Source organism: Nannospalax galili, unplaced genomic scaffold (assembly GCF_000622305.1).
Source record: "Nannospalax galili isolate Female #2095 unplaced genomic scaffold, S.galili_v1.0 scaffold698, whole genome shotgun sequence".
In the NCBI taxonomy this organism is placed as follows: domain Eukaryota; kingdom Metazoa; phylum Chordata; class Mammalia; order Rodentia; family Spalacidae; genus Nannospalax; species Nannospalax galili.
The window spans coordinates 3,918,540-3,942,222 of NW_008341886.1; the positions used below are offsets into that span (position 1 = coordinate 3,918,540).

The 23,683-nt window shown below is 43.2% G+C and overlaps 1 protein-coding gene across 4 annotated transcripts in view; it reads left to right on the forward strand.

Moving 5' to 3' along the window:
* Sema5a (semaphorin 5A) overlaps positions 1–23,683 on the forward strand; it is a 487,535-nt gene that overhangs the window by 71,820 nt on the left and 392,032 nt on the right. Inside the window, exon 1 of one of the 4 annotated variants that reach the window (XM_029565664.1) lies at positions 21,821–21,916. The exons of the other annotated variants lie outside the window; for them this stretch is intronic. The gene's annotated coding sequence lies outside the window, so the exon portion shown is untranslated. Of the gene's footprint in view, positions 1–21,820; positions 21,917–23,683 lie in introns of those variants that run through there. 4 annotated transcript variants of the gene reach the window in all.

A 23,683-nucleotide genomic window follows, 5' to 3' on the forward strand; every position in this document is an offset into this window, starting at 1 on the left:
AGTTGACAAAGATAGTTGATACTTTCAAGCATCAGTTAAATGTGAGGGAGCACTGAATCTTTTTGTATAGTCTTTTATATTTCAGTGAAACAAACAGTTTAGAGAAATGATTTCCATGTTTCACCCTAACTAGGGCATTCGATAGGCCCTGTGTCCAGAGAGGCTGAGGTAGATGTGTATGTGCTTTAGAAATCTTCCTGCTGTAAGTCTGCACTGTGTATTTGCATGGGGAGGACAGATGCATATTTCACGCCACATCATCTAGTATCCAGTGCTGGCTATAGGACCACTCATCACGAGAACTAATAAACTGAATTTCCACATGCCAGTGACTCTAAACTTTACCTGATATAATTCTTCTCCGTCCAGGGTTGAGGGTGGAAAATGAGAAAGGGAAGGGGCAGAGCAAACCAAAGCCTAAGGTCTAATTTACAGGTCTTTCCAACAGTCAGTCTGTTCCAGGCGAGGAGTGTGAATTACGAGCCTGCAGCTCTCACAAGCTCGTTTTTCCTGCCTTGGCAGGCTCTAGGACCACTGTACCGCATGTCTTCCAGCTGAAAGGCAGGGAGAGCAGATTTGCGATGTACAATTTTCCTGATTAATTGAAGAATACACATGGCTTATTCATACTCCCCAAAGTAGGGTTGCCACCAAGAAACGTATCTAATTGGCTAAATAAATAACTGCAAGTTTTCATGCCTGCAGCCTTTTCTTTATTGAATTATTAATGCTGTGTCCCCTCTACATCAGCAGCACTTAATGACTGGTTTGCCTCCAGCGGTTAATATTCTCCAATCAGTTGTAAATTGTCCTGATGACTTACTTTGCTAACTTGTAGCTTGTATTTTCGGCTCAGCTTTCAAAACAGCTTTGGATTCAAGAGCGTCATAAAAATTAAGCTATTTTCAGCATTGTAATTTTTTTTGTACTAAGAGTCAAATATCCTTTTTTTCCTATTAGTCTAAACCAGTAGCTCTTACCCAGTAGTGCTTTTTGGACTCAAGAGACCTTTTGAAATACGGAGGGACAGTTTTAGCTGTCACAAATTGTGAGTATATTATTGAGAGTGGGTGTGGTATTGGTCTCCAGTGACTAGATGATAGGGATATTGTACAGGGCATTCTAACGTTAAGTGAGAAATATTTGGTTCCAAATGTCAAAGGTTGGAAACCTTGGTTTAAGTTGCTTCTGAAGGAGGAAAAGCAGAAAATAAACATCCGTTTGTTGTTTGATTATGCACTGTGTTATGTGTCTTTGAATGTCTACGTCCTCAGCCCTCAGCATCTTTAGACAGCACTATTTGATGGACATAGCACTAGTGAGGGATGGCCATCCCCAGGGGGCCTCTCAATGTGAGGGGTGCCCAACCCCAAGGAGCCTCCCAATGTGATGTGCTAAACAAGGCAGATTCATTATGTTCATGAGTCATAATGGAGAAATTGAACAGAGGCAGGTTGTGCATCTCTTATCTGAAATACTCAGGACTAGAAGTGTTTGCAATTTTGGAATATTAGCACAATTATAATGAGATATCTTGGGGATAGGGCACAGGTCTAAATATGACAGTCATGTAAGTTTCATATATATCGTAAATGCACAGCCTGAAGGTGATTGGATATGTTTTTCATGCACCTGCGCTTTGATTGCAACCTGCCACGTGAGGTCAGGTGTGGCATTTTCTACTTGTGGTATCATGTTAGTGCCCAAACAGTTTTTTAGCAGTTTGGACTAGGGGTACTCAACATATAGTCGAAGAGGGATTTTATCCCTTCTTATGGAAGATTCCCCTCATTGCCAGAAATAACTGCTTTCATTCTGGGGTCACATTATTAGCAGGGCATTTGATGAAGATATTTCTAACCATACAACATTCCTACAAGGTTGGTGTTGTTGCAGATGGAGTGTCTGAGGCTCAGATATGACAAGCCATGTGTCTGTGCCCCTGCCCCCCCCATGTCCTTTCCTCAGGAACTCTGCCCTTGCCAGTGATAATGGTTGTTCTTTTTATAATGCCTCATCGAGAGTATGACAAAAAGTGATGGAGAAGCATGATTAAGTCAAATGAACATGCATTGACATGCATTGTGTTTTTGCAGTTCTTTGTAAATTCTGTAGATTAGCCCGTCTGTGGTGTAGCTGGTAAAGAGTGTCTCCCACTCTGTGGGTGTCCATTTGCCCTCTCTTACTCTCTTTTGCTATGCAGAAACTTTAATTACATGTAGTCTCATCTGTTGATTCTTGGGGTGAATTCCTGGGCTATTGGAGTTCTGTTCAGAAAGATCTTGCCTACTCCAATATCTTGAAGAATGTTCCCTATGTTTTCCTCTAGAAGTTTCAGGTTTTAAATGAAGGTCTTCCACTTGGAGTTGATTTCTAGACAGGGTAAAAGATAGGGAATAGAATTTCATCCTTCTGCAGGTAGACATCCAGTTTCCCTAGCACCATTTGTTGGGGGCTTTTTTTCTACTTCGTGTTTTTCCACCTTCATCAAAAATTAGGTAGCCATAGAGGTCTTGGTCTATTTCCAGATCTTCTGCTCCATCGCTCTGTCTGTTTTTATGCCGGTACTAGGCTGTCTTTAATGTTGTCCCTCTGTAGTATAATGTGAGGTCAGATATTGCAGTACTTCCAATGTGCTCTCGTTCCTGAGGAGTGGTGTGGCTGTTTGTTGTCTTTTACAGTTCCATTAGAATTTTTGGAGTTTTTTCTAGATCTGTGAAATATGGCATTGGAATTTTAATGGTATTGCATTGAATCTATGGATTAATTTTTTGGCAGTATTGCCGTTTCTATGATATCGGTTCTGCCAATCCAGAACCTGAAGTGTCTTTCCATTATGTAGAATTTTCTTTGATTTCTGACAACAAATGTTGGAGAGAATTTGAGGAAAGAGAAATTGTCATTCTGCTGGTGGGAATGCAAATTAGTACAGCCATTATGGAAATCATTTTAGAGATTGCCCACTGCCCCAAAATTAAAAATGGAACTACCACAAGACCCAGTTACAGCACTCCTCGACAAATACCCAGTGTATTCCATATCCTGCCACAGACATATTTATACATACATGTTTTTTGCTGCTCTCCTTATAATAGCAAGGAAATGAAACCATTCTAGGTCTCCATCAACAATAAAAATGTGGGACATATAAAAAATAGATTATTATTTAACTGTAAACAAAAATGAAATTATGAAAATTTCAGGAAAATGGATGGACCTGGAAAGTATAATTGATATTAAGTGAGCTGACCCAAACTCACAAAACAAAACAAAACAAAACAAAACAACATGAATTTTCTCCCTCACTTGTGACTCCTAGTGAGTAATGTACATATGAACACATGGATATGTATAAACTGGTGTATGTATGGGTATAGTCTCTGATTTAGAAAGGAGTTCTTAAAAATATTTTATTATTTTTATTTCATGTGTATGTGTGTATTTTCTGCATGTAGGTAGGTGCATCCGTGTGGTGCAATGCCCGTGGAGGACAGAAGAGGCTGTTGGATCCCCTGGAACTGGAGTTACAGATAGTTGTTAGCTGCCATGTGGGTGCTGGGATTTGAACCCAGGTCTTCTGCAAGAACACCCAGTGTTCTTAACTGCTGAGCCATCTCTCCAGCCCCTAGAAAGGAGATTTTTTTAAAAAGAAGATACTAGTTGGCAAAATATAGAGCATAGGTCTGAAAGAAGATATAAACTAATTGTTTTTCTTTTTCAACTCCACCCAAATTTTGATTTTTTACTGCACTTCCAAAGTATTTAACATTCCTCTGAGGCAGTGATTTTGAAAGTCAGGGTTCTAAAAAAGCCGATTGACCATTTGTGCAATAGGAATTAGACAGGACGAGTCACTGAAAACTTTTGTTTCACCGACCCGCTTAGGAAGAGGGATTTTATTTTTGAAGAAAATTATTTTTTTTTGGATGGAGGGGTTTTGTAACTTGAACCTTCCCCCTTTCTTCCTTCTGTTTAAAAAATATATTACTATCTCCACTCCCTTTCAACATAGTGCTTGAAACCCTTGCTAGAGCAATAAGACAAGAGAAGGAAATTAAAGGAATAATAATTGGAAGAGATCAAATTATCCCTATTTGCAGATGATATGATATTATACATATGAGAGCCCAAAATTTCACTAGAAAACTGTTAGAATTGATTAATGCTTTCAGTAAAGTGGCAGGACACAAAATCAACTTACACAAAATCAGTAGCCTTGCTACATAGCAATAATAAGCAATCAGAAAAAGCACTCGAGGAAAACCTCCCATTCTCAATTGCCTTAAAAAAATATTTAGGAGTAAACCTAACCAAAGACATTAAAGATCTCTACAATGAAAATTTTAAAACTCTAAAGAAAGAGATAGAGGAAGACACTAGGAGATGGACAGACCTACAATGCTCATGGATTGGCAGAATCAATATTGTGAAAATGACCATCTTACCAAAAGCAATTTATAGATTCAATGCAATCCTAATCAAAATACCTATGACATTCTTTACAGAGCTTGACCAAATCATCCTAAAATTCATATGGAATCACAAAAGGCCCCCGATAGCCAAAACAATTTTGGGCAAAAAGAACAATACTGGGGCATCACCATACCAGATTTCAGATTATATTACAGAGCTATAGTCATAAAAACAGCATGGTACTGGCATAAAAACAGACACATAGATCAATGGAACACAATAGAAGACCCAAACATGAGTTCATATAATTTCAGCCACCTGATATTCGACAAAGGTGCTAAGAACAGACAATGGAGGAAAGACAGCATCTTCAACAAATGGTGCGGGCAAAACTGGATCTCCACCTGCAGAAAACTGAAACTTGCAATGGGGGAATGGTCAGGGAATGTAAGAACTGGTGTGTCTATAACAGCCAGCGGTAGGTTGAGGAGGCTCTAAAGACATGAACAATCCCAAAATGACTAAATATAGGAGTTTACTCTATGCTAATATCCACTTAATTATACAATGGCACATGCCCATTGCTTTGTAAAGTTTTATGGGTAGAGGCAGTCCTAAATGTCCACAAGTAGGGGCCTGGTTAAATTAAGTAAGGAGTAATACATGGCCTTCCCACAGAAAAAGTGACTTATTTTTACAAACAGGAAGGCATATTGTTGGTGTCTATTGAGTGAACTAACTATATTTGTGAATAGCACACACAGCCTCACGTCTCTTATTTTTGGAGGGAGAGCTGCACATACTGGGGAAGGTATCTGACAGGGTATATGTCAACCCATTTTCATTTCCTGTCTCTGGAAAGTGAGTTGGATTTGTGGGAATGGGAAGAGAGATATTAATTTTGCTTTATGTAAATCATACTTTTAAAGATAACTATCATATATTAGTTTAAAAATAAAACACCCATTTAATTGAAAGCTTACTTACTGAGCACCTACTAATTTCCAAGTCTTCTGCTTAAATTGATAATACAAATATGAACAAGACTTCTTTTTCATGCTACTGAGTTGAAATTTTCTAACTATGGTCATCAGATACATTTGTCCCATTTTATATTTTTGGATCCCTAGTCACAACCTTACTCTGGACAATAAGTTATAATAAAAATAATCTCATTTGGTTCTTTGGCTGTGAGTTAGTCATGCATATCTCTAAAACCACTTACAAATATTGTGAAATGCAAAATTTTTTAAAAGTGGCTTTCTTCATTAAACAGTGCTCATTGTGTCCTGTTCTGACATGCTCTTATCAAAGAATGTATTTCCATAGTGCTCGTCACAGTAACTAAAAGTGGACTCATCCTACCTACCTACCTACCTACCTACCTACCTTCTCAGAGTACTTGAGGAAGGAGACCACATACAAGCCTGTGATATGGGCTGTGGAGGGAATGTTCATAGTAACGATTGTCACAGCGCTGCGTCTCTGAGGATGTGAAGAGTGAGAAGAGACAGAGACCCAAGAATGCCTGTCCAGCATGTAAAGTCTGGGAACAGGAGGCTGCTCAGTGTTTAAAAACCAGTGGTCCTGGAGTGTCTTGAGTGAGGACCAGATGGCAGGGGACTGTACTGAGGACAGGAAGTCTCACTGCACTGCCCCCGAGCACTGTGGGAGTGGCCATTTTTAGCTTGGTGATGGAAATGGTTCCAAAATCATTGGCAAATCCAATAAACTCTTGAGATAAAGAAGATGAATTGTATAGGAGCTTGCACACACTTGGTATTCTCTCCTGATTCCTTAATGAGCTTATAAATCTTCTAATTTTGAGTAGAGCCTTTCTACTGAAATATCAGATTTCTAACAATTTGAGAAATAAATGTGCTTCTCAGAAGTTCCTGTTAATTCTTTTTCAAGCCAGATTCCTGCTTCCTGATGGGAAGGTCTTCGAAGGTCTTGTTCTTCCCTTGACTGCTGTCTGTCACGGTGGGCGTCCTCCAGTGTGGGTTAGGCTCCTCTGGAACCTGCTCACCCCGGACATGCTTTGGTTTACCCTTAGCTTCAGGATCAGCCTGACTCTGCATGGTGTTGTGCAGAGCAGCCTTTCTTGAGGTATTTTGGGCCATTTTGGCTCACTAACTGGTGTGATCTTTTGGACCCAAAAATAAGGGAGCCAGACCTTGGAGAACTCCTGGAGCAGCAGAACCTTTACTACACTCTACCATATTCCCTGTGTTAAAACTCCCGTTTTTTTTTCCTCTCTTTTAAGTGCTGATGTCTATGCTGTGTATCTCGCATACACCATGAGAAACACTGGTCTTTCGTGTGGTGCAGGCTCCTCTTTCTCGCTTGCTGAGTGACCTGTTGTTTTCCACCAGAAACTTTGGAATCAGGCGAGTGACTGCTGAGAGGTTTCCCAGGGTTGATACCTCCGTGCTTCAGCCAGTCAAATCCTTCCCTATCGACCCAACCCTCCCTGGCTCGTGAGAGCACATCAGATCTTAGCACTTGGATGCTGACCCTCCGTGCTGAAGCTCATCTCTTCCTCTGCCTGGTACAGTCTGAGCTTTCACCAGGAGCGCTTATGCCAGCCTGCCTAGACCTAGACCAAGCTCAACACTGGCATGTGCCCATATCCCTAGACCATGTCTTCCTCCTTCCTTGAATCCTGTGTCGAGTCCCCTCTTGGTCCCTATCCTCTGGTCTCCTTCCTCACTCTTTCCCCAGGTAATGAATACACTGAGCCTTTAGTTTGAGTAGAGTTTCACAGCAGAGACTGTCTGCCCTGCGAGGCTTCTTGTTCACATTGGACGTGTGTGGCGGTCAGTCCCATTCTCCATTACCTGGAGACAGCCAGCTATTGTACTGGTCTCGGTTTCCTTGGCATCACCCTTCTTCCTTACTAACTTGCATATGCAGCCAATAGGTTGTATAAATTTCAGGTAAAACTATTATTTTCAAATATTTTAGCTCTTTTAGTCCTATTTTTAAATCTTCCCCATTATAGGTGCTATGAGAGGTCTTTTTTTTTGGGCGGGGGCTAACTTTTATCATTCTTGCTGTTACAGAGGTAGAAAAGACAGAAAAGATCAACTTAAAATACTGAGTAAAGAGGCAGCCGCCATTTGGGAATGGTGAAATGAAAAATATTGTGTGACATGAATATTATACAGTCGTTAGAAATCCCACTTTAAAAGGATTCGCATTCTACGCATGGGATTGTAGCCTACATAAATCTTACCCAGTAACATATATTTCTGAAAATAATTGTGAATAGATAACAGATAAGAGGAAAATATACCACAGTAATAAAGCTGTCTTCTGGTGGTCAGATTATGAATTTTTTTTTTCTTTTTTAGAGGTTCTCAGTGTGCCGCTACATTTGAAGGAAACCAGACCTATGAAGGCATAAATAAAATAACCGGACTTTAATACCATGTGTTTATGTGTGGCATTCTTGGGCAGCTTTGGGTCACCTCCGGCTCTCCTGCCCCTCTGGGATCTGCTCCGCTCCCTGTCCATACTGGCTGTTGCCCAGCTGAGCTGTGCATGTGTATGATGGTAGGACATGGCAGGGAGACACAGCCTCCGTGGAATTCACCCTCTTCTTTAACACAGAGCGGGAACTGTTCATTGTACACCTTGTACTCAGAGCACAGAATTGTTTTCCAAAGTCACACAGTGCTGTCGGGGTGCCATTAAAAAAAAAATCAAAACAAATCTTCCACTGCACCAGATGATGTCATTTATATGCCCCAAAGAGTCAAGAGGCAGCAAAACAAAAACAGGGGCTGCTTGCTTAGCTTTTGCAGAAAAAAATGTAGGAAAATTTTTCCATTAGGATGAATGCCTTTGGAAAATAGAGTGGCTGTTTGTAGACGCAGAAACAATGAAATTTCTGGGTTTTTTTTTTTCAAAAAGTTAAAAAATATCCTTAATAATCTGCATTGCAGGTCTTATACCTTAAGGAACATCCAGTCATTTAACTAAGACTAGCAAACTATTTAGATACTGTTTATTAGACAGATTTATCTTCAAGTGAAATCGAAATTAAAAATATCAACATTTACTTTTGAGTAAATGAGTTTGCTTGTAGCTGCATGGTTTAACTAGGTACTTAATGGGTCTTGTTAGAGGGGATACATACAGACTTACTTGCTGAGAACACTGTTAATAACAACAGTTCCTTAGCATAATAAACACCAATTTATAAAACTTAATGATGCATGTTTTAGATATTTTTAAAAGTCTCTCACAAACTTTTCTAATCAAGCCAATGGCCACTTGCTTTGACAAATTCCCTTTTTGAGTTGTCCAAAGACACATTCAATACTAATTCAAGTATTCCTGTTCTTGCTTACATTGGTATGGAAGAATCGCTGGTCTTTCTGGTGGGTACTAGGTAGGGAGGTAGGGGCTGTGCCACTCCTTGCTAACTGGCTCAGTCAGTGATGAGGAGACCTGGAGAATGAGTGTGCTAGGCAGCATGTGTAGCCTGTCCAGGTCTGACCCCTGGCTAGTGTGTCTCTAGGTTCTCCATTGGCCAACATCAGTGAGACGAAGAAATCAGCCCAGCCTTTCCCATCTCACCACTTGCTGTCCTCAAGGCTCTCATTTCAACCTTTCAGTGGCCTGGGGTAAGATATAAGAGCATGGGGAGCTGTTTCCTCCTGATTCTCAAAGCAGACTGCATTAACCCCAGCTGTCTGCAACCAGAAACCAGAATCTGTTTCTGGTGAGGAGTTTGCTCCTTGGCTCTCTACTGTCTTTCTCCTCAGCTACCTACTGTAACTGAGGCTGTCCTCACAGTACCATTCCTTACTAATGTTTTGACTAAAACACTAGGACTGTTTTTGCAGCTCTGCTGTACTGGAATGATAAATTCCTCTTATACCAGCATCAGTCTTGCTGGGTCAGGTCATGGTGAAAAATCAGCCTTCAAACCTCTGTTGATTCTGACCACAAACACTTCCATTCCTGGTGTGTTTGGGGTAGCTGGAGGTGCTGCTCAGACTGAGTCTTGTTGTGGCGGCAGGGTGGCTTCTGGGGCCACTGCCACCTGGAGGCTTGCCTGTCTTGATGCAGGAGGAGAATGTGGTATTGTGTACATTGACTTGGAAGGAAGGCTTCCACCTATAGGGGAGCAGAGCCTTTCTAACTATACGTCACTGAGAGAGATCAGATGGCCAAGGCTGACTTCCAAGATGGGGAACAACAGGGCGAAGACTATGACTGCCACTTGTGACATCTGTAATATCGTAACTCATTCCCTTCTATGTCACAGGCAGGTTTGGCCTTCCTTTGTGCATGTGGTGATGGCAGGGAGGGCTAACTAGGAGGATCATGCACTCCCAGATTCCACTTGCAGGGGGTGAGTCCATGCTCAAGGCTGCGCAATAGGACTCAGCTGAGGTAGATGTAGCATCTATTCTCATTTGTCTCCCTAAACTGATGCTGTCCACCCACTGGACAGTAAGGATGTGTAATGCTTGTGTGGCAGACATTGTGGAGTCAAGGACGTTTCCATTCCTGAAACTTCTTGATCGTACCTACCTGGGTAATTTAGCCCAAGAGCTCTGCGTTGAGTACCTTGATCTTAGAGCACAGAATTGATTTACAAAGCCATATGATGCAATCAGAGGATGCCATGAAAGAACAAAACCAAAACGATGACATCTTCCAGAGCTTGAGATGACACTTGAATTGTGTTTGCTTGTTGCTGTCACCTGTGACGTGACTAGGGGTGTATCCACAGTGGCCCATGTGGGAGAGCCTTGGTCCCTCACACGGCATTACTGAGAGGTCTGTGGATCTTGGGAGCTGGGGCCTAGTGGGCATTAAGAGCATATCCTTGAAGATTACTGTGCAACCGAGGCCTCCTCCTATCTCTGTTTCCTGAGTCATGTGAGCCTTTTGCCCCAACATACACTCTTCCAAGGTATGTTGTCCTTACCAGAGGCCCAAGGCAGTGGGTCACCTGAGCTTGTATTGGAGCCTCCAGAACCTTGAGCCAAAGTAAACTTCCCTTTATACACTAATTGCCTTAAGTATTTTGTTATAGTAACATGAAGCTGGCTAATGCATTTGGTAAATAGATAGTGGTAGATTTTGGGGGGCAAGGGATGTTGGTTTTTCTCTGCTTTCTGAAGGCCTACACTGCCTTCCAAAGTAAACATTCCATCTAACTAAAATTTATGCTTTACACAGTGCCTAATAACCCACTGATATTTTTTATTTATTATTTTTATTTTATGTGTATGCATGTATTACCTGCATGTAGGTAAGTGCATCCATGTTGTGCAATGCCAGCGGAGGTCAGAAGAGGCTGTCAGATTCCTGGAACTGGAGTTAGGGACAGTTGTTAGCTGCCATGTGGGTGCTGGGATTCGAACCTGGGTCTTCTGCAAGAACAACCAGTGTTCTTAACCACAGAGCCATCTCTCCAGCCTCCCCCACTGATACTCTTAACCCCATCAATATAGACATTTTGAAGAAGTCAGAAAATTAGCTTCTTTAGGGACGCAAAAGCAGAAGTTGATAGAACAGTCTGGAGAAAGTGTGATAGGTGTGTGCATGCATACGTGTAAAGCCAGTGACTCTGTGAGGTATCATCTAGAAACTGTCCCAAGGAAATAATCAGCAAGGTTTGTGAAAAGTAGTTTGCCTGGTTTTAGGTTAGCAGTGTCAGGAAGACACGAGAATTCCCAGTGGGTTGACTGGCTGAGTTGATAAATACTACCATTTGATGGGTTCCTATACTGCTATTGAAGTCAGATTTTTTTAGTATTATTCAAGGATTTGGGTGAAAATAGAGTAATTGAATTTTATATGATAAGATATATTACATGCACATGGGGCATGTGCTCGGTATAAACTGAAATCATTGACATGTCCCTATACAGAGATGGCGCACTGCTATTTCTTTTACTTTTTGGTGTAATACAGAAAGTTTGTGCTAATAATATTCAGAACAATACTAAAATTTATTTAGAGGAGAATTTCAAAACTCCACCCATCCGTACCTAAACTTTTCAGCTGTCCTGCAAAGATGAGGCTATAGGAGCTGCTGTCAGGGAAGTGCTCCAGACAGGCCAGTCTACTGCTGGAGACTTGTCATTATCCAGCAGTCCACAGTCCAGGATGGACTGTCTGCTCAGCATCTCAAGGCAGACACTGCTCATTTAGCGAGTTACTGCCATTTGCTGTTACCGACCTCTCTCCCAGACTGTACTTTGAATGGTGAACAACTCTTTGGCCCTCCTGAAAGTTTTGGGAGCATTGCTTGCCAGTGGGGGCACTGGGTGGCTCGCTGTGCTGAGTACAGCCCGAGATAGGAGTCACACTGAGTTCCCTGTGGCCTAAGGAAAGCTTATTGCATTTTTACATTTGTTCGTTCTCCACTCTTTCTTTAATTAATTATTATTAATTAATTATTTTTATGTGTATGAGTGTATTGCCTGCATGTAGGATGTAGGTAAGTGCACCCATGCCGTGCAATGCCAGCAGAGAAACTGTTGGATCGCCTGGCACTGGAGTTACAGACAGTTGTTAGCTGCCATGTGGGTGCTGGGATTTGAACCCAGGTCTTCTGCAAGAACAACCAGTGTTCTTAACCACTGAGCCACTGTTCTTCATTCTCTTAAGGTGGCTGCCACTGTTGCTATTTCCTCACCTGGCTCACTGGGGTGAGTTGGAGTGTGCTTGTCAAAGGACTTTGAAGTTTGAGTACCCTGAATGGTGTTATTACTAATAAACCTGTAAAACTTTTATCTGCACTGTTTCCCTATTTGTAGTGTTTAGTAATTCCTTAGGAGGAATCAACCTACAGTAGGCAGGATGCCAGGGCGGGCTGAGGCCTGCTTGGATCCTCCACCCACCTGGGCTCCTGCCGCTAGGCCCAGAGCTGCTGCTGCCTGCCCCAGCTTGACTCTTTTTGAGCCACTCCTGAGGTGTATTTACTAGATTCTGCCAAGGGGAAAAACCACCCAGGCTGGTAATGGTCTAGTCTGGGCCGGGCAGCATTTCTTCCCTGTCGGCCCACGTGGCCAGCTGTGCAGTTCCACAGTGCTGCATGGCCAGGCACAGCCTTGGCATCCTCCTGTGAATGCCTGGAGGTGGCCAGTGCTCAGTCAGTAACCTGGGAATCAATAGATGCCTTTCTGGTCCCTGAGGGCTTTGTGTGTCTCATGGTCCTGTTCTTGGCATCAGAATCCTTTTGCCTCTGATAGAAGGAGAGGCTCTAGTTCTGCCTCTAGAGAAGAGTGATGATTTGGACATTCACTTTGCCTTTTGTCTTAGAAACGCAGCTAGAGTAAGGACAACCATCTCTGCCTTGCTGTCTAACCTCAGCCTCCCTCCCTCCCATCTGCCCACTCCTGTGGTGAACCTGAGACACACTGATCTCAAAATGCACTCTCCCTCTTGGCCCTGACTCCAGAGAGTGTTTCAGAAATGCTCTTTGGGAGTGGATAGTGATTCTTTAATACTGGGTGGAGAAAGTGAGAGGGACCAGCCAACCATACAGGTGAAACTAAGCCTAGGTCATGAGCTCTGACGTTTGTCTGATGGATATTGAAAATAAAATTGTAGTGTAACTTCAAGCAGATCGTATTCATTTATCCACTTTCTTGTTAATTGAATTTCCTTATCTTTGCATAGCTTCCCAAGCTAGAAGGATCTGAACCATTTTGAACTCTTTTCTTTCTTTGAGGGTCAGTCACCTGCCCAATTCTACCTCAGAGGTTCCCTCACCTTTTACAACCCCTTCAACTGCACTCAGCGTGTGAAACCCGCCTTCTCCTCAGACCTACTGGCTCTTCTTGCTCCTGCTAGCTTGGCCATGCCTCCTAGTGGTGCCTGATCAGGTGCTCATATGACCTCCAGGATCACTCTGGTCCTTTTACCCTAGCTTCTGACTTTTCACATTTAGATAAATAAGATACGACTTTCATTGTGTGTGTGAATGGCTCTTCAATGGTGTTCAAGAAGAATTGTATCAGTACAGTCAATGAAGTGGAAGACTTTATTCAAGACTGTTGCAACAGGGGAGACAGGCTGACATCAGCTTCCCAGAAACAAAGCACAGAAACAGGCTCTGGTGGTAGGAAATCTTGGAAGAAGTCCAGGGCGGTTGGTCAGTCTCATTAGACATCTACATTTGCTGCTGATGCTAATGAAAGGTCGGCTTATGCCATCCCATCAAGGCTGAGAGAGAGGCCATCGTATCTTTTCTGATAATGGCACCTCACACGGAGGGCTCTTGGGTCCTTGAGCTAGAATGAAGCAGGTTGTAAACTGGGCAAGATGTTGGGGGAGTTCTGAATCCCAAAGGTGCAGAGGAAGGATTTGCAATGGCAAGTGTTCTTAGGTAAGCGCTTAAAGAAAAAGGGAAGTTGGGGACCTGGGGTCCAGAAGATCCTGTGAGAGTTCAGTCACAGCAGTGGTGAGGTCACGGGTTAGTAGCAGCACAGTTTTTAACCTGCACCTTCCCTCTTCCCTCTGGATTTCCCTCTAGTGTGCTTTGTGTTTGAGCCACTCTAAACTTCCCACTGAACATCTGTTCAGGCTCGTCAGACTCCTTTTCCTGATCCCTGAAACTGCTTCGATGTGGCTTCCTCACTCTGGGGGTGACTAGTTTTTTGCCTCAAGATGCAGCATGTTGTAGGATAATGCATGCCTGCCTGGCAGTAACTCTATGGACTGCAACTGAGTATATTAACCATATCTTGACACATCATGGACACTTAGAACACTTAAAGAATAAAAAAAGAATGAATAAGTTTCTCCTGTTTTGGGACTAACCATGGGGTCCCCTTTGGAAAAGTTGTTAAATTGGATTGTTACTCTGTTTTGTATAATATTCTGATTCTAACCTGAAAACTAAAGACATTCTAGAAATGTTGATACACAGATAAGCAGAGAGTGTCGAACGGTTTGCCTGGTACCTGCTGATGCTAGGATTCTATGTCTTCTCCTATGATCTGCGGAATCAGTGAGTCTGGTGTGGGTCTATGGCTCTACATTTTGACATTTCCTTATTGACTCTGAGGGAAGCCAGAACCCAGAGCTAATCAGCCCCGTATCATGTAATTTTATAGCTCATTCTGGATGAAGGGCGTTTGGGGTCCCCAAACTAACAATGCACTGAAACCTGAGTAGGGATTACTGGGGACATAGGCAGGGCAGACGTGCACACCTCAAGGCCATCTATTCATGGCCACTAACCATGGCCAATAGCTGCAGACTGACTGCGAGACTTGATCAACCTTCATTTTAGAGGATTCTGACCCTCAGGACTCAGGGTGGGTTAGCATGCAGCAAAAGCCCTCCTGTGGACACTGCTGGCAATTTCTCCCAAATCTGGCTTCCACTCAGGGTAGGGAGTGATGGTCAACATTCTTCAGTGCCAGGGCTGAGGCTGCCTCTGGCTAGTTGGCACTGGAGACTTTGGGCCCCACTCCCTCCATGGAGGCTGAGGCACTTTAGATGGATTGCAGATTCTGCTTGCACTGTAATTTACTAAAAATTCACATGAAACATATTTAAAAATACATGACTTTAAAAACATGACAAAAATGTGGGAACGTTGATAAAATTATTTAAAAAACAATTAAAATGGGTATGAAAGTAAGGTAAATAATTCAGAGCAGAGCATGTGTGTGTTGAGTCCCTCTTCAGGGATGGGCACAATTAAGAGTGTGTGTTTCTTTGCATAACTTTCCCAAGTTGGTAGAATGTGGATGTGGAAATGAACAGTTTTTTTTTCCTGAAAGATGGGAGCCCAGGGACTGTTTTGGCTACTGTCTTTGCATGTAGCTGTTTATCTTCCAGAGAGTTCAAGGACAGCAAGTAGACGGCATGTGTCTGTGCTGCTTTTGCAGAGTAGGCTGTGATACAAGCCCAGCACAGTGTTTTTTAATCAAGGGCAATTTTCTTTCCTAGAGGACCTTTCGTAATGTCTGATGATGCTTTTGATGTCACAATTCAGGGCGGGAAGGGATTCTAATGGTGTGTGAAGAGTGGAAGCCAGAGGTGCTGCTCAACACCCTGAAAAGCACAGGAGAGCCTCACAGCAGTGTTACCTGGCTTCAAATAATTAGGGTTGCATCCCTGTTTTTAAAAGAGTTTGTGGATTTTCCCCTTAGACTGCAGCATATAAAGCAGTTAGCACAGATAACATTCTGAATGGCATAAAATGTACCAGGCATGAGGAGCAGCACCAGGCCTGAGGGGCAGCACCAGGCATGAGGGGCAGCACCAGGCATGAGGAGCAGCACCAGGCATGAGGGGCAGCACCAGGCATGAGGGGCAGCACCAGGCATGAGGGGCAGCACCAGGCATGAGGAGCAGCACCAGGCCTGAGGGGCAGCACCAGGCATGAGGGGCAGCACCAGGCCTGAGGGGCAGCACCAGGCATGAGGGGTGTTGCTGCTCCACCAGGGCCAGATGGGAAACACCTGGCATCCAGGTTGGGCTGTTTCATCTGCAGGTTTGGACGAACTTCGGCTGTCTCGGTGTCTGCTACCAGCACTGCAGCCGGACCTTGCGTTTCCACTCCTTGGTTTTCTTGGAGGGGAGAGCAGTGCTCTGAGGCAGAGCCCAGGGCGCTGGTGGGGGCCGCCGCGGGGGCTCAGAACACCTGCTGAAGCTATAATTCTTCCGCAAAATGGGAGTGTCCCTTTTTAGAGAGTTTTGGTTTGTTTGTTTTTCCCACTTCGTATTGTTTATATTCTGGCTGCTTTATTTTTGTCGCAACTATACTGTGTTTACTTCAGGCCCAAAATAAAAGAGCCTTTCTTTATAGGTAGACTGCAACTAAGTTTAGTAAAAAATAGTAACTTGCTATGCTATGAAAATAACTCATGATTGTTGATATCTTGCTAACTTGTCCTCTTTACACCTTTTAGTTTTCAGACACTACCATAGATTTGTTGTTATTGGTTGTTTTTTTTTTTGTTTTTTTTTTTAATATAAAGCAACTATCTTGGTGCAGTTTATCACAAAATTTTCCTCCACTTTTTGGCTGTTACAGATAACTTTTATTTGCATAAGAGTCCCTGCTTTATGTTTGAGAATCCCTTCTGAGTTTTACTTAACTATCTTTCCCAAACAAAACTTTCTTGTTCAAGACAAACAAAGACCATTCCCCTACAATGCCAAATCCTCTTGAACATGGAGTTGGAAGTTACATCCATATTTTTGAGTTATTATGAGGAAACTTACTGAAGGTTTAACCAGGCTTGAGGGCAGGACACAGGGGCTCTCAGATAATAGAGGAATTTCTGAGCCTGTTGTAACATGAATGCCTTTGAATCCCGGACCTCAGGGAACAGTGCAATCATCAAAGCCTGCAAGGTCATGATAAAGACATGATAAAGACATTGACACTTACTACCTTTTTTGGTATAGCCCCTGGCTTCCTGGTTAGAAAAACTAGCAGGTTATAGGAGAGGATGGACTCCCTTCCTGGGCACAGATAATATCAGTGGACTTCAGGAGTGTATGTATGTCTGTTTATATATGTAAACAAGCCAGACTGTTTAGGTTGTTTTTTAAGTTCAAAAAAAAGGTTTCCTTCATCTTATATGGTGGCCTCTTAAGGACCATGCTAACATTGTTTCTGTATGTATGGTTGTATAGTTAAGTCCACACAATTAATCTTTTTAAAAGATTTGTCCTTCAGGAAAGGGTGTTAGCAAGATGTGCTGGGGTTACAGTGTGGTTTTTTGTTGCTGTGATAAAACACTGACCAAAAGTACTTGGAGAGGAAAGTCTGCATTTGGCTGACTCTTCTGGGTCCCAGTCTATCACTGAAGGAAGTCAGAGCAGGAGTGCAGTTGCAAATTGAAGCAGAAACCAGGGAGAATGCTGCTCACTGGCTTGACACTGGCCAATGGGCTTTCTCATATAGCCCAGGACCACCTGCCTAGAGATGGCACCACCCACAGCTGGCTGGGCCCACCACGTCAATTAGCAACTGAGACAGAGCTGTATAGACACGTCTATGGGCCAGTCTGATCGAAGTAATTCTGTAGTTGAGGCTTCTTCTTCCCAGGTGACTCTGGATTCCATCAGGTTGACAGTAAGTATGACCAGCAGAGCTGGAGTGATGTGCTGTGTTCCACAACTGCAGGTTTGATTCTGCTATATGATGACGATGGGCCTCTACTCACACACGTGTGTGCTCCATGCTGCTTCTCTACTCACACACGTGTGTGCTCCATCCTGGTTGCAGCGTTATTTGGCAGGGAAGAACCGAGTTTTTCAGTTTCTAATTGAAGTCCTCACGTCATCCGGTGCAGTCTTTGGCCTGTTTGGCACTGTAGTACCATTTCCACTTCTCAGCTGGACAGGATTCTCAACAATCCATTTGTTTTGTCTGTTGTGATAATTCAAGGCTCCTGTGCCTAGAGGACCTTCGAGATGCAATGAGAGTTCTCTTTACACAGTGTGGCACTCCCTGGGACACATCTGCGCCCAACAACCATAGTCTTCATTTATGTCATTAGAATGATCAGACGTTAAAGCTTTGATCTTCTTTTGTTTCTTTTATTTGCTTAAGGCTTTGCTTTCTTTAGAACTACTCAAAAGCTAAGAGTGACTATCTGCCTTACCTGATTTTATGTTATTATAAAAATATTATAAAATCAGACATTTGAAACATATACCATAGTTTGTTATAAAACTGTTAAGTTGAACAATCTTTTATAGCTTTTCAACGAACTCACTTGATTATAAACCGCTTGGGTGTGAATGACCTGTACCAGTGATGTAGGAATACGTAACAAAATTATAATAAACTTGGTGCTTAAAGCAGAGCTCACCTCTTCTGTGGGGTGGGCATCTACATGTGGCTTAGCTGGGCTTTCTGCAAGGCTGCAGTCAAGGGCAGTTAATTGGCAGGACTTTTATCTGAATGGGGGAGGATCTTTTGGAGGGCTTGCAGGGGCTGTTAGTAGACTTTATCTCTTTGGGGTTGTAAGAATGAGGGTTTCAGTTTCTTACTAGAGGCTTCATTGTTATGTGGCTTTCTCCAGATTGGCCATTTCCAAAAGCCAGTGAGGGAGAGAAAGACACGGGCAGGAATGTGCAAAGTAATCAGGTATGTAATCCATCTTTGCTGATTTCAACTAGATAGAAGCAAGTCAAAGGTACTATTTGGTCTCCAGGAGAGGGGATCATGTATGAACATGAAGAGGCAGTGGAGTGAAAATCCCCTTAAAATCTGTCTGAAACATGACCCATTAAAGACTTTTTAGGAGGATTTCTAAAGTTTGATGCCAACAACATGACTATAGACAAATCAAGAAAAAAGTGAAATTGGACGTTAGCTTTGGTTAACTACCAAATTGGTTACTACCTTGCTTATACACTATGCATATCACAGTGGTGTCTGATAATATTTCTAGTGTGCATATTCTCATGAAACTAGATCAAATAACAGGTGAATCTTTTAAGATTCTTTGAGTTAGTTTCCGTCTAGCATAGTTCACCTCCTGTCGGAAGCTGGAGTCATCTGTGGGGCTTTAAGGCATGCTTCTCTGGATACAATTCTAATCATAAAATGAGACTTCCTGCACAGGAGCCTCTTAGCTTGTGACATCAGTCACTGGGTCTCACTGCGTACTCGATACTACATACTCCCTAGCTGGCACTGCAGTTCAGGACTCGTGATGCGTTTCAGCAACTTGACTCGATGTGGGGCTCAGGTCCTAACGCCTTGTCTCACCCTTCCCTGGAGTTTCAGTGCCCAGATTCTTCCTGTAGACCCAGAGCAGTTTGTTGATGCCTTCTGTGGCTTGCTGGACCGTCTCCATGTAAGCTTAGTGTGTTCATGCTGGGTTACCTGTGACTGAGTGCTGAGTGCCTAGGATTCATATGCTGTTAACAAGCTTATGGCTTATGTGTTCACGTGGCTGGACATCTAAAACTTTGTGGCAAGGGTGTCAGTGGCAAACCCTTGTCTTGATCTCAGACTTATTCTTTCTGTGTCATACAGAAACCTTAGGAAAGTTGCAAGGCTACTCAGACATTTAGAAGGTCACAGACTTGAAGACTCAGAACAGAAGTGCTATCATTAAGAACCAAATGGGTCGCTCTGTCATCAGAGTGCCTTTACACTTTGTGACTTGAAACTGTTTCTCCTTACCCTCAAATAATAGACGTGTTGATTTTCAGACCTCCATTTTCTTTCCTTTTGTGTTTCATTTCAAAGTCTTATCCTGTGACCTCTTTAGGATGTGTGACCTAAAAGAGCATCAAATTAATGTTTTAAATTTTTAGCTTGAAAAGTTGCTAGGAGAAAGGTATAATATCCGTGTTAAGAATAAATGAGTCTTTGTATTCCCAAAATACCGGAGAAAAATTAAATTCTCAGATATGCAGAGGTCTCATTTTTTCATAATAAGCCATGAAACTCAGGGTAGATGTGGACTCAGTCCCACAGAGTAAAGACCCTGACATGTTTGGCCTTCCCCTCCCCATGTCACAAATCATCCTATTTGTTATGGCGGTAATGATACTGAAGGTTCACTGAGTTGCAATGTGGAGGCAGGAACTCGGTGTCCTCATTACTTTCAATTGCTGTGATGAAAACACTGACCAAAACCAACCTGGGGAGGAAAGCGTTTATTTTCTCTTATGTCTCCCAGGTCACAGTTCATCACTGAGGGAAGTCAGGGCAAGAACCTGAAACACAGACCATGGGGGAACGCTCCTTACTGGCTTGCTCCTATGGCCTGTGCTCAGCCTGCTTTCTTATACATCCCAGGACCCCACCCCCAGCTCCCCCTTAACCAGGGTGGCACCACCGACCAGGGTGGCACCCTCCCCCTCCCCCTTCCCCTCCTCCTCCCTCCCCCCTCCTCTTTCCCCATAACTCTACAATCAAGAAAATGCCTTGCAGACATGCCCACAGGCCAGACCAATAGAGGAAATCCTCCAAGGAGTGTCCCTCTTCCCAGGTGTGTCAGGGTGACACCTGAAGCTGTCCAGTCGCTTGTTGTCGAAGCCTTAACATTGACCTGCAACCCGGTTGCTGTTGTTCCATTTAAAAAATAAAATAAAATATATTTTAATTAATTTTTTATTTTTTATGTTTATGAGTGTATTGCCTGCATGTATGTAAGTGCAGCCATTTGTGCAATGCCCAAGGTGGAGGTCAGAAGAGGGAGTCAGATCCCCTGGAACTGGAGTTACAGACAGTCGTTAACTGTCGTGTGGGTTCTGGGGATTGAACCTGGGTCCTTTGCAAGAGCGGCCAGTGTGCATAACTGCTGGGCCACCGCTCCCGCTCCAGCTGTTCCTTTTCGACAAAAAGAAAACCTCAAAAAAGTCAACGAAACGGTGCAGAGGATCTCTACTATGCAGCCCAAACAGGTGGCCTCCTTGGAACTCAGTGATGGAGCCATTTTCTTTCTTGTAGTGCTTCTGAGCATCTTCTTGAAGAGAGGAGTGTGGGGTAGCTTGCCTCTTCAGACCCGTTGCGTGTTCCCTTTCCTTTTAAGTATCTTGGGAAAGTCTAGGGCATAGTTTGTACATTCAGCAATTGAAGTTAGGGGCACTTGGCTTTTTAGACCACTTATTTCTCCAAAGGTCTGAAGTAGGTTCATATTTGGGCCAGTTCTCTAGGATGGAGTTAGAACATTTGGGGGAATGGGTGGGTATTAAAACTCTAGAAAACTTGCAGTATCCTGGGGGCTTTGAGGAAGGGAGTCTGTGTGGGGAGATGAAAGCGAGTCTGGCTCCTTTGTGGAGCAGTCTGAGCAGGCCTGGTTTCTCTGAAGAGCTCTCTGATGCTGCTCCTCAGGGAAGGGAGGCCCCTCTGTTGTCTTTTAAACACCTCTTGGAATGGCAATTTCCAGTGGCTTTTTGAAATGATGTCTGATGAGATCCAGTGCTTCTTGAAGTTTCCTCAGACCTGGTTATGGCCTCCCCCACCCTATGCCTTGAATTACAGTGTTTATTTTTAAAAGCTTTTGTGGTTTGAGCCCTCTGCCTTTGTTATTGCAGCTGACTGACTGACTCAGCCCCTCCCTTTTCTCCTCCAGTCCCTTTGTGGTTTGGGGTCCAGTTGGGCTGCATGAGGACTTGGGCGAAGGAATGGGGGAGTCCAAGATCGTGGACACATCTGTTGTTGGTTAGCTCTAAAGTCACAGGTGTCTTTTGTGGCCCTGGGTCTGCTCCCCAGAAATGTCCATTCAACTGTCCTTTCCCGTTCTTCCTGTCTTTCTCCTTCAGTTCCTTGGCAGTTAGGGCTTTGAGTTTTTTTACAGTTATGTGTGGTACTTCGCTTCAATTACCAAGCCCCACACCCACGTCTCTGTCCTCGCCTGCAGCCCGATGCTTTTCTGAGAGATTATTGGCAGCTGGTTTCAGCAGCGAGCCTACACTTTTCAAGGAGGCAGAGTGAGATAGTGTCACACAGTTCTTTTCCTGTCTGTGGAGGGACACAGCAGCCCTTTGTGGAGCTGCATAGCAAGGTCTAGCTCTCAGGAAGATGGAGCTGGTGAGTAGAAATTCTGCAGGGAACCCAGAAAGACATACTTCTATTTGGATTATGGTCCATCTAAGTCCTGAAACCACAGGCCTCTGAAACAAAGGGCTGCTTCTGCTGTCAGAAGCCGAGACACGAGGCAGACTTGATTCCGTGTGCTTCCCTGTATCCTCCCTCTCTTCGATGGTCTTCCGTGCATTCTTTGTGCATTGGAGGCTCTTAGGCAGCGTCTCTCCTGCCAATGTACCCTTGCGTTTTGGAAAGAAAGGGTGTAGGTTTTAGTCAGACCAGGAACCCTTTCCGTTGTCCCTGAATCTGCTTAAAGATCTGTTAACTGACACACATCTGGTATTAGTAGAGATCAAGGAATTTTTAGAGCCAGGTTAGGCTGAAAAGTCAAATGGAATATTCATTAAAAAAATTGTGGTTTGTTATGCAGGATTGCTAGATTCTAGTTTGAAAGTTCTTTCCTCTTCATTTGATTTCAGCAGAGGATATTGCCTTGCTGCCTTGCAGCTCTCTTTGGAAATGTGTGGATATGATAAGGAACTGGGACTCCCAGAGAAGTGGGTTCAGTTCCTAACAACTAAAGCCTTTGGAAGCTGGACCAGAAGAAGCCATGTCTGATGCTGTTAGGATGAAATCTGATTTCCTACCTCTAACATTTGAGTTTGATCGTTCATTATCAACTTGATAAATTCTGATTTTCTTTATGAGTGCATTTGGAGTTACTAAGTTACAGCTTTGTTGTCACTGTAGTAATTATTTATGCCCTAGGAGAGGAGTGTGCATGTTCCTTCATTCATAAGCATGTTTTTAAAATTTATTTATTTATTTATTCATTTATTATGTGAATGAGTGTATTGCTTGCATGTAGGTAGCACTGCAGGAGGGAACAGAAGAGGGTGTCGGAACTGGAGTTAGGGATGGTTGTTAGCTGCCATGTGGGAGCTGTGAATCCAACCCCGGGTCCACTGCAAGAGCAGCCAGTGCTCTTAGCTGCTGAGCCATCTCTCTAGCCCCTCATGAGCCTATTTTATTTATGTCAACACAGAGGAACTGTTCCCTTACTCTGGTTCACTTTCTTCTGGAAATTGACTGTGGAAGTGGAGGTGGAAAAAGATACTGAAGATTTGTTTTTGTCTTTTTTTTGTCATCCTAAAGGAAGGAGGTTGGTTTAAAAGGACGTCAGTTCCACACTAGAGGGGGTGGTTATAGTTCGTAAGATTATAATGCAGAGGAGGCTCAGCTGGAAGAGAGAGCTTAAGGTAACTGTGAAGCAGTAAAGCAAAGGATTCCTCTCTTTTTATTTTGTGACATTTTTGAATTTCTTTGCTTTTTGTTTTGTTTTGCTTTTTAAATATTAAAGATCTCTGTGTACTAGAGAGACTCGATTAAATTAAGGTAAGATATTCCTGGATTGGGAAAAGTCAATCAAACAAACAAACAGTGCTTGCTGTTCTGTGCTGGTTTCCCAGTTTCTCTGTATTGTGTATTAGGAACACCTTTTCCTAGTTGCTGCATAACAGACAAGAGGATGTTCAATGGGCCCGCATGACCTGTATTGGTATTTGGAGATTCAAGCTAACAGCCTGTATCATCAGGAATATATTATCTTGAGTATAATGAGACACAATCAACTCCTTCGGTTGTAATCATTGCTTAAATCCAGGGAACAAAGATCGTCATTCTTTAATGAGAACTGGAGGATGTGGTTCATACAGCATTTGTAATGAAAGCCAGAAGGCGTCTTGAGAGCCAAAGCCTGGGCTCTCATTC